This window comes from Erithacus rubecula (assembly GCF_903797595.1).
Source record: "Erithacus rubecula genome assembly, chromosome: 3".
Taxonomy (NCBI): Eukaryota; Metazoa; Chordata; class Aves; order Passeriformes; family Muscicapidae; genus Erithacus; species Erithacus rubecula.
Genome location: NC_136689.1, coordinates 87,606,718 through 87,615,310, shown reverse-complemented (window position 1 = coordinate 87,615,310; position 8,593 = coordinate 87,606,718).

Sequence of the window (8,593 nt, the reverse complement as noted above, 5' to 3'; positions counted from 1 at the left end):
ATCTGCATGCCACATGGGATTCCTGCGGTCTTACCATCTCTCTTTACAAAGAAATCTACATGATGCTTTACATTATACATATTTGTGTATGCATAGTGCAGAACAAAACCTTTAATTATATCAGCATAAAGAGGGATACAACAGCTATCAAACATCAAAAGTTTTTACCATCATGTGCATTCCTATCACAGCTATGTGTTGACTTCTTGGACTGTTTTTACTAAGTACAATATATCTATATTCCATATGCAAATTCCACTGTGAGTGATTTGCCTGTTTTGTAAGCTAGACTGCACCTGTAACGTGGGATTGAGTTAAAAATGACAAGCAGACAGGCACAAGGCACATTATCTTGACAAACTCAGCCTCCGAAAATTAGCCTGTGCCTGAATTATTAAAATAACAAGGAGTATTTCACTCGGCTGTGGAGAAATGCTCCTAATTGTCCACTTTAGCCAACTTCTTTCAGACTTCACGATCGGTCAATTTACAGTAGCGGCTTGCAAATTCCTGAACTCCCATTAGAGAAAAGTGCAACAGCAGTCCAACACACCCTCATTTATTTTAATAACCTGCCAAGCAGACATGAAAATGTTAAAGTTGGAAGGCTGTAACATGACAGGAACCTGACTTGTCACAGCCACATTATAATCTAGTTAAACTACTTTCTTTCTGCCTTTCATGTCTTTTCAGGTAAGTGGAAAACTAATTGTCAAATTACTAATTTTGTTGGCATTAATATCAATACTAAGGCTAGAGAAGCATGAACAGATAGGCCTGTGGGTTTTCTTCATATTGTGCTTGAATGCTGGAAAGCATTCTGAAAATACAGAAGGATAGAACTGGAGCCCAGTCTTTTATCAACAATGACCTATTTATTTTAAGAGGCATTGAAGCTCTATAAACAGGCTAGTTAAAGTCTCTAGGTTCTTTTATAATTATTTAATGTCTGGAAATCTTGTTTACTTCAATCTTGTTTCTTTTGTGCATAATAGTGTACCTGATGTAACAGGGCCAGTATTCACATCTAAAGTATTAATGGCAGAGTCTGATCGTGTAGGAGACTACAAGGAACTGCACTACTGAGAAAAAAGTCTTCCACAATGCCAGGGTCACACTGTCTTTTAAAATGAACTGTAAGTAGGTCATGCTTCAGCTGCAGGCAGGATCGAGAACATTACTGTACGAAGTGCTTGGGATGGTTGAGGAGCTTGTTGAGAGAAGTAGGGACAGCTCAGGTGACTGGGACGAGGACCTAATTGTGATGAACATGGAGATATGAATCCATTACAGATATGCTGTTTGACCCTTTTACAAAGGGTGGCTTGCCCTACAGGGCATGGAAGTTTCCAGGTGCTTTCTCAAGGCAGGACAGAGTCTATTACTTGTATCTGAAATCCACTTTTCTGTTAGTTGTTTTTCAGGGTGGGGTGAGTGTGGGATGAGGATGGATGGGGTTTGCTTGCTTGCTTGCTTGCTTATTGTTTTTCTTCCCCATTTGGTGAGAACCTTTCTGGGGAATTTGGTTTGGCTTCATAAGTGTTTGCACAGATTTTACTGGTAGCTTTTTATGAATAATAAGTCTTCTACAAAGAATACTCATATGTTTTAATACTGATGTTACCCAGCAGTATTTGAAAGCTTTTCCTACTAAGTACTTACCTTTGCCTCTATTTCGTCTGGAATGGACTCATTAGCTGTAGTTTTGTGGGAAGCTGAATGTTCAGATTGTAGAAACATGTTACAATTTCTTGTACAATTTGGGACAGAATTTATTTCCCATTGTCTTTTACTTGTTCTTCTTTTTCTCTGCTGAAAAGAAAGATGCAGAAGCCCGTTCTCACAGCCTCAGCACTTCAATTCTGTCCCAGCAAGAGCCAGAAAATGTATCATCAGAAAATAAAAGTCTTGATGTTACTGACAAGATTATCAAGAGTGTGATTGCACTTGAGTGAGTCCTATGGCTATGCAAATACACTCTAGTGGAGAACATGAACCTAGGCAACACATAACAGCACTGAGCACCAGTAGATCTGAAAAACCATACTCTGAAAGATTCTCTATTCCTCTGCCAATCTTCATCTTCTCTCTTCTGACCACTCTCACCATTCTTTGTGCAAAATGGGTTGGAAAAGTTTGGAGTAGAATACAAACATTTGCAAAGTGTCATTATTGCAATGAGCAGGAAAAGGAGAAAGAAAGGAGGAGGGAAGCAGGTCTGCTGGAGCAGAAGCAGGGATGGACAAAGCTAAGAGGTACAATTAGCTTTTCAGTTCCCAGAAGGTAAGAAGCATCATGTCCAAACTTGGGATGGTAAATGAGGCAACTAAGGGCATAAGAGCAGCCCAGCAGCTCTCAGGCTTAATCTTACATATAACTGATTTCCTGGTGTTAACGTCCAAGGAGGGAATGTTTCTGTGTCCCCTGAGAACTGGGTCACTTGAGAACAGTGAAACACTGGGTCATCAGAGTGAAACAGTGGCTACCTTATGAGGTGTTAAACTCTCTTTTGAAAAAACTCACTGATATATTGGGTAGGATGGAATTTTTGTTAAATCATTTTCTTGCCTAATTGAAGCTTTTTGAATCATTAGAAGTTAATCAAAATACAATGATTTTTTTGTTAGTGACACTCCCTTTATGTGTGACACATACTCTCCTGTACCTCGTTCTTCCTGTCAGCAATCTACAAAGTAGTTATAAATGTGCTTTTTACTTTTCCCGTTGTCTGTTTTAAAAATGTCTCCATTTTGGGAGACAAGAAGACATCCTTGAATGTTTTACTTGCCATTAGCATCTATATTTTATGTTTGAAACATTTAAAAGCCTCTGTTTTAAATAAAGATAAACACATCCCTAAACATCTGTGCAATGCATGACACAGAACAATTGAGCAAGCATCAAAGTGCTTAATAGATAAAACAGTGCTGGATGTGGTAAAATAAACAGGGCTTAATCCCTTTATAACTTGAGTAAATAAATGCAGCTTTAATTCAGATACAGTTTTGCCTTTAGGTTGCTCTGTTCTGTTAACACCTATCTGTCAGCAGTAATACCATGTAAATGAGCCACTCTGAGCCTTTCCCCTTGCATCTTGTTTAATCCTCTTCCATTCTTCTAATCATCCTACACACAGAGGCCAATATCTATTTTCATCTGGCAAGATAGGATCTCCTAAGGAATTAAAGACAGTTTCCACTTAGCTCCACAGTAGGCAAAGGCTGGGCTGTGATCTAGGGCTTTAGGGACTTCTCATAATGCGCTGGTGCTCGCTAGATCGAAGAATTGAGTTCTGGCTACTGGATTTTTAATCCTCCTGTGGCTGATGTTGGGCGCTCCAGTGATTTAAGATCTTTGATTGCTCAGAGCTTGGCCCTTTGATTGAGTGAACTTCTGAAGACAGCATGTGAGTGATTTCAAGTTAGTGGTTTTAAGTAACTACTGGAAAAAACAGATAGGAAAAGCACTGTGATTAAGATGCACCATCTCTCTTTTTAATTGACTTTTTGAAGCTATCTGATGCTTTACTGTCTATACACAAAAGAAAAACTGTATAGATCAGTATTTGTTCTAATGAAGAACTCAAGTGTCACAGTATTTGTCTGTGCTTGTTTGCAGTGGCATGTCTGTTAAAATTGTAGACGCTAAAAGTAGACGCTAAAAGATATGTTTTAGAAACACACTTCTCACAGGGCATGCATTAGGAGTATCAGCAAATAAAGCCTCAATGCACAGGGCTAAGATAAATAGTTAATAAAATAAGATAAATACTTCATAAAATTTTGGTTTGTAATGTATTTTCAGGTACTATGTATTTGCTGGCTGAAGAAGAGTACATGCATAAAGGCAGGTAGGGGTCATGGAAATCTGTTTATCTTGGCAATTTGAAGTATTAGTAGTTTGTGAATCTTTGAAGTGACCTCACATATTTCTTTACAGATGGAGCTAGGGCTAATAAAATAAGGCAGTGCCTGGGAATTGAACAACTGTGCTGGCTGGGAGCTGAGTTTTCCTACTCCTGTCTTGCTGCTTAATTGTCAGGTTCACAAAGCGTTGCAGAAAGTTGCTTCTTTTGCTTAGTGAGCCAGACATAGGGTAGTAACCATGTTTCAGGACAACCACAGCACTTACAAATATCATTGCTATTCACTGGGTATGTAATTTAATTCTGTTTCTTAGACCTTTCTGCAAAGACAATAGCATTGGGATCTTTGCCTTGCAGCAATTCAGACATTTCAGGCATGCACCAAGAACAGCTAGTTGCTTTAAAAAGTGTGACACTGCATCTCTTTACTGACCTTGTGGATAGGAGGGGTTTAGTTTATAGCTGCATAGCACATTTCTTATGTTTTTTATATGTTTCTATCTATAAATCATACGTGCAAGTCTCCTCACTCCCATATAGGTGTTTATGTGGTAATTTCAGGAGATATGAAAATCATTAACATTTCGCCTTAATGAGATAAAGTCTTGCTTGTCTTCTCCAGTGAGGGTTTCTTGTGCATTCCCTTCACCCAGCTCTCTGTTCAGAGCAAAATGTCAGGTATTCCTCCGTGTTTCACTCCCTTGTTGCTTTTGCTTTTTGTAGACTCTAAGCTCACTGTTTTGGGTGTCTATCTCACATTACTCTTATGTCTTTCCCACAGCTGTCTTTCACAAGCTAAGGTTTACAATCCTCCCAGATTTCAGCTTTTTCATTGGAGCTGCACTGACTGAAGAATGGGAGTGTTTGATGCTGATACCCTTTTGTTCTGTGTGAGCATCCTCTGTAATCTTTTCGAGCTGGCTTTAGGGAATGCACAACTTTGCTTTTGCACTTGAAACTGGGCTTAGTGAATATGCTAATAAACTGTGCATGTGAGTTTGGGAGTCTGTTCATACAGCATAGACCATTCTACTGCATTTTTCTGATGGGCACATAGTTGGTCATTTGGGCATGCTTATATGTGTGCACATAATGTGGGAAATCTGCATAATTAAATATTGGGCAGTATAACACTGCCTGTGTAATCATTCATTAATTTTATTAAAGGTGAGCTGGGACTGGAATGAGGATTAATTATAAAAAATAAAAAGCATAATTAGTAACATAATTTTCCTCTTACAGCTTTCTTTTTCTCTGAATTCTTTTTCCTGGTGCCCTAATTATTTCCAATCTTTTAAAATTCACTTTAATTTCAATTTAACTCTCCCTGGGCATGCAAACTTGACAAGTATTCTTTTTTTTCTCACAGATTGATTGACAGCAGTTTGAAACTGTCACAGGGCTAATTAAAATCTTGAATTTGTGTTTTTATGGAGCCTGAAAGACTCTGCAGTGCTACAGGATCCAGAATCTTGTGTCTTGAATGAATTTTTTTAACAGCTAATATGGAATCATTATTAGTTGCTTTCCTCAGGCTTGATATCCTGGTCTCTATTTATCACTGATTTTAGAGCTTATGTCAACAACACGAGAAGCAGAAGCACTCCCAGGCAATGATATTTGCTCTGTCTAGCCAATGTCATTTTGCACTTTACCTTTTCTTCTCGGCAGAGGTGGGCAGAGTTGGCCCTTACCAAATGGCACAGTTTAACTCACAGTCTTGTGTATTTATGAGGAATTCTTGGTAGGAATACTGTGGCTGTATTTTATCATCTGTGGACTGACTGACTCTACTGAAGCTGTGCTATTAGGAACCTTCTACCTTACATTAGAAAGAAGAATATTGTTAGCATAAGACATCAGAATCAGGTCCAGATTTCTATTTTGCAAACTTTCTGGAGGCCAGAGTATTTCCAGAATCTTAAGGCAGGCCTGTAAGCCAAGGTAAGCATCTGCCATTAAGCTGCTGTTGTAGAGGTGTTGCAGAATAGCAACCCTTGCATTCTGTTGGTATATGGCTGTCTTCCTCTCTCTAACCCCATATCAGTCACATTTACAGTAGAGCAGAAAAAATTACGTGGAGGGTGAGGATTCAGCATTCTTTTCTTAGTGGCACTCAGTAGAGGTGAGTAACTGTAAAGCTGTGTGAGAAGACATTGTGCAGCAAGCATGTTACCAGTCTCGGTCCGAACACCCAAAACAGGTCTTGCTGCTTTTCACTGACATGATAGCATTGTGTTACTTCTTTGTAAGTGCAGTTCATTCATACAATAATTAGTGTGACAATCTTACATAAATAAACCAAATTAAACTGGAGGAACTACTTCATGTTTTAAGAATCTGCTTAAATATTTTGCACAGAGACTTTAGTAGAACTGATCCTTATTATCATGTTTTGGTGTTTTTGGGGGTTTGGTTTTTTCTGATTGCCTGTCTGACCATGACATACATTTAGAGGGTGCATCTAGATTTTCTGCAATCTTACACAACACTTAAAAATGGGCTATTTTCTCTTTCCAAGTTTTGGCACTTGTATTTAAAGATTTTTTTATTATTCTTTTGATACAGAGTGATCAAAAATGGAAAATACTACCCTTATTTAATGTTAGTATTCTTCTACTAAAATGTGTGAAAATAGCAAGTACAACACTTTATTTTTGAATTAAGTCTATGTTGCTGCAGGTAATAATTGTCGGAGAAACAAAATCAAAACTTAAACAGTTTGGCTAAAAGTTCTTTATCAGACACTCAATAATAAATAGTATATTAGCTTTAATATTCTACTAATTGTTAGCTCTCCCAGTTACCATAGGCCCTGATTTTTCTTTTCTAGTTATACAGCCTAATCATTAGGATCACTTGCTGGAGAAGGTGCTGCCTTTTCAGCACCTGAGTCCTTTCTGAACATGACACAGTATTAGACTCAGCTGTCTGACCTGTGGGCCTGAATACTCAGTGTAAATCTTTTTGTCTGAGTTCTTTTCCTCTCTGTCTGAATAGTTATGTTTTCATCCTCATCATCTTCCTCCACTGAATCAAGGTCAGCAAGACCATCCAGAGGGAAGGACAGAAAAACAGCATTGTGACAAGAGATAGCAAAGCTCAGTGTGAATTGATTGGCGAAGAATGATTTCGAAAGATCTCAGCTGCTGTAAAAACAGCCAGTAAAAAAACCCAGCATCTCCAGTTGATAAGGATGATCTGTCTCTTGCCTCTGCATCTGCCACCTCATGCACACTTGCTGTATGTATTTAGAATACATGTATTTCTTAAATCCCTGCCTGCATCACTCCTTCGTCACAGTAATTTTCATGGGAAAAATTGCTATCCATCAATTTGTGAGCTGTTGGGCTCTTTTGGAATACATCATAAGCATATCAGGGTATAGAGAAGAGAGGTGAAAATGCACTTAACTTTGAAGGGCAAAAAGCAGGTGTCTCTAATACATTTTTCCCTTTCCTATGCAAAAACCTTTCTGGCAAAATTATGATAAAGAGCTAACACAATTATTCTTAAGGAGCTGCTTTTGCCACATGTATTTAGTCTTGGCTAGAAGGGATGTTGCTTGCATTTCTGATTTTAATATGAACATCTGCAAGAAATTGCATCTGGTGATAATAACTGCCTGCCATGGCAGTGATTGTGCCTAATTGCAGACAAGAGATATCCATAGATCAAAAATTGCTAATTTGGGTCACCTCTGCTTGTAAAGATTGAAGAGATTATGTGATTTTGACTCATTTTTACCTCAAAGAAGCAATTTATCAGTCCCTGAACATCATATTTTCAAACAGAAATATTACAATTAGTTAAATATAAAAAAACTGATTTTATTCCCCCCTCCTTATAAATTATTGATAGCACTTACAATAAGAGTGTTCTGATTAAGAAGTGCTAGGCTCAGTATAACATGTTATAAATACTCTTGCCTACAAATGCTTATAAGGTAATTTTATGAGAAGCACAGTAGACTATACCCAGCTAAATACAGAATGGGAAGGTGGTAGAACATCATAATGATCTCGTTTTGAATGAAAAGCAATAATTTTATTTGATCATACTCTGAGACAGACTACAGTTTAAAAAATGGAAGTGTTAAATAAGACAAAAGATGGTAATTTTTTTTTTCTGAGCAGGAGTTTCTTTCAGTGTGCAGACATTGTAGCATTCCTTCTCCTGTTGATGAGTATCAGAGTGCAAAAAGTCAAGCTGATAAATTCTTTAATGATCCAAAGGTAACTTTGGGACATAAAAGTTATCAGATATTGGAGGCTGAACCAACTATTGCTCTCTGTATAGTACCAGGGGCTTATCTTTCATACAGTGAAAAAAGTGATCAAAGTTTGAGGCAGAATGGCTATTTAGCTTTGCGAATCTGGATCTAAACAACAGGTGGAAAGGAGAGAATAGAGCAGTGGTAGCTGCTGTGGTTTTCATCTTTCCTCAATGAATTTGTTTCTCGTAGTGTTTTTAGGCTAAAAAATAATCCTGTATTTTTATTAGTCATATTTATTATTAGAGTGGTTAAGGGTCAGCTAAGCCCTGTACAGACTAAATAGGCAAGTTGAAAACAATGTAGAGCATAAATGGCCTAAGATGGTCATAGCAGGTCCTTATCTTGTCAGCTCCACAGTTAATTTTAGTAAGACATGAATAATTCAAAAAGAGAAGCAAAGGACGTTGGTTAAAGAATGAATGAAGGGCAGTAAAAGGAAGAATGTGGAAAAA